This window comes from Salvelinus sp. IW2-2015, unplaced genomic scaffold, assembly GCF_002910315.2.
Source record: "Salvelinus sp. IW2-2015 unplaced genomic scaffold, ASM291031v2 Un_scaffold1768, whole genome shotgun sequence".
In the NCBI taxonomy this organism is placed as follows: domain Eukaryota; kingdom Metazoa; phylum Chordata; class Actinopteri; order Salmoniformes; family Salmonidae; genus Salvelinus; species Salvelinus sp. IW2-2015.
In genome coordinates, this window is record NW_019943145.1 from 525 (window position 1) to 3718 (window position 3194).

Here is a 3194-nt window from a genome sequence, read left to right on the forward strand (position 1 = left end):
ACGAACAATGCATATGTAACTGAACCAATGTATGTAGTACTGAACCAATGCTATGTAAACTGATAACTGCAACGCAATGCTATGTAACTGAACAATGAACCATGATGTAACTGAACCAACTGAACCAATGCTATGTAAGAAACTGCAATCTGTACTGCTAAATTTATGTACCTGAACCAATGCTACTGAAAGTGAACCATAACTAATGCGCTATGAACTGAACCCAATGCTATGTAAACATGCAAATACCAACGAACATGTATGTAACTGAACCAATGCATGTAACTGAACATGCTAGCCGAATGCTATGTAACTGAACCAATGCTATAGTAACTGAACCATAGTGCGTAGTTAACTGAAACAACAATTTAGTAACTGAACCAATGCTATGTACACTGAACCAATTTTTATGTAACTGAACCAATGCCATGTAATGAACCAATGCCAGTAAACTGACATGGCATGTAATGAACAATGCTATGTAACTGAACCATAGCTATGTAACTGAACCAATGCTATGTAACTGAACAACTGACAATGCATGTAACTGAAGCAATGCTATGTAACTGAACAATGCATGTAACTGATAACTGAACCGCATGCTTGTAACTGACCAATGCTATGTAACTGAACCAACTGGAAGCAATGCATGTAACTGAACCAATGATATGTAACCTGAAGCCAATGCTATGTAACTGAACAACTGACCAATGCTATGTAACTGAACAATGCTATGTAACTGAACCAACGCTTGTAACTGAACAATGCTATGTAACTGACCAATGCTATGTAACTGACCAATGCTATGTAACTGAACCAACGCTATTTTAACTGAACCAATGTATTTAACTGAAGCCAAATGCATATAATTAGCAATCCAAATACTTGTTGTCATGGATGGAGAAATGGAATGCTTAAAGGCGCTAAAATGGCGTCATTTCCAAAACACTCTAAATATGAAAATAATTGAGGACCTGGTTTGTAGAGAGGCCACTGTGTGAAGCCTGACAGGTGCGTATTGCTGTGGTCATCGTCAGCCTGCCTCCCAGGTCAACYTGGCGGATGTAGTGAGTCCCATAGGTGTCTATGAGCCGGCGGTACTGGGCCTTAGAGGTCTCAGAGTATGAGAAGTAGATCTTGGGCAGAAGATCGATGTCCTTCCGGAACTCAGCGCTGAGAGCAGGGCTGTCTGACACGCGATAACTGGAACACAGTTCAATCCGTCAATCACAGTTCAATCCGTCAATCAATCAATCAATCAAGAAGGCATTCCAGGTTGGAGTCTAGTATGTTGCAGACTGTCGATCTGACTTCAGATTCTCTGGCTACTTAGACTGCGTTTCCACAGGCTTATGCCCAGTTCTTTGTTTTTTTTCATTCAGGAAAATTACCCTTTCTAGTTATTTATATATTATAATACTGTAAGCCTTTTAAGTTGCGGGTGGATCTCCTCCTACAATTTTGCACCGATTTATTTAATTTTAGGTTTAAAAGAAGCGTGTCGTCCTCTTACAATGTACTGTCAACTTTACAGTGAGTGTACAAAACATTGTATGTACAAAACACAACAAGGTGTTCCACCTTCCTAATATTGAGTTGCCCCCCTCTTTGACCTCAGAACAGCCTCAGTTTGTCGGGGCATGGACTCTACAAGTTGTCGAAACCGTTCCACAGGGACGCTGGCCCATGTTGACTCCAATGTTTCCAACAGGCATGTCCGTTTGGCTGTATGTCCTTTGGGTGGTGGACCATTTTTGATACACACAGAAAACTGTTGAGAGTGAAAAACCCAGCAGTGTTGCAGTTCTTGACACAAACCGGTGCGCCTGGTACCTACTTGCCTGAATGGTAAACATACACAATCCACGTCTCAATTGTCTCAAGGCTTAAAAATCCTTCCTTTACCTGTCTCCTCCCCTTCATATACACGGATTGAAGTGGATTTAACAGGTAACATCAATAAGGGATCATAACTTTCACCTGTATTCACCTGGTCAGTCATGGAAAGAAAAGGTGTTCCTAATGTATTGTCCACTGAATATTCCATGTGTTCGGTTTATTTTCCTAGTTTTTGTGTTTTGTAATGTCCTGTATCCCTAGGATACCATGGTGTCACAATGTAAATGATGGAAGCATTTCTAGGTCAATTTAGAATTTGTAGAATGACTACATTACCCATAATGCTCATTGACTTTCCAAATTACCATGGCAATTATGCGTCACAATAGTAATATTAATATTCAACAATCGACTCAAATTAGCTGCATTTAACTTCGTTTTAGTTGTTTTCTATTGATATTTCTCTGTAAATATCCAATAAAAATKATTCCAGCTGATTCGTGATTTCCACTGGCTGAGAAAAGCTCCGGACTCGACACATTCATTACTATGGGACAGCTGGAGATCGAATTTCAATATTGAAACAATGTTGCAAATGCCAGAGAGACAGACAGCAAAGTTTATACAAATCTCTGCTGTTGAAAACCAAATGCTAAGTCTAAAAGACATGTGGAAGATAATGTCTAGATGCTTTTTATAGTGGAGATTAAGTTTATAAGGCTTAAAACATAGATAACATAAAAACGCGTGAGCTGGTAATTAAGTCAGGTCACACTGGAGAGAGGTTGAAATAACAATCCCCCTCCAGCCTTGGATGTCTTCACATCTTTGCAACCGCAAAATTCTAGCTGGTCTCTTCACACAAAATATCTATATTTGGGGCGCTTAAAAACATGATTTGTTTTAACAGTAACCGCTAAAGTGCAATTTAGTAAGTAATTAAATTGCATGTTTATTAATTATGGATCAATGAAAAATATTTAAATTTTTTTCCGCCCCGCCCAAATTTTTCCCCAACCCCAAAATGGAGGGCCACTAGATCATTTGGGCTAGTATTAATGATCTAGGCTAATGGGTTTTGAGTTTCCATTTTCAGATGGTTAGCCCAAGTGAAAGCCAATGTGATATTTTGTCACACAAAATGATGTCAGCAACAATCAAACAAAATAAACCTGCAATTCTGGAGTCCTATTTTGACAGTAAAATTCTAAGCAACAATAGCCTAATTGTCAACCACTGGGTTTAGGTGTTGCACATCACCATAATATTATCATGCATTCAATGTCAGATTGAACACTTATTTATTGAATCATACCATCTCAATCGCACTGTGATCGACTTCATAATCATTACTA

At 38.8% G+C, this 3194-nt stretch overlaps 1 pseudogene; it reads right to left on the reverse strand.

The window, feature by feature from the left end:
• Positions 1-974: 974 nt before the first annotated feature.
• LOC112071919 (perforin-1-like) overlaps positions 975-3194 on the reverse strand; it is a 25989-nt pseudogene continuing 23769 nt past the window's right edge.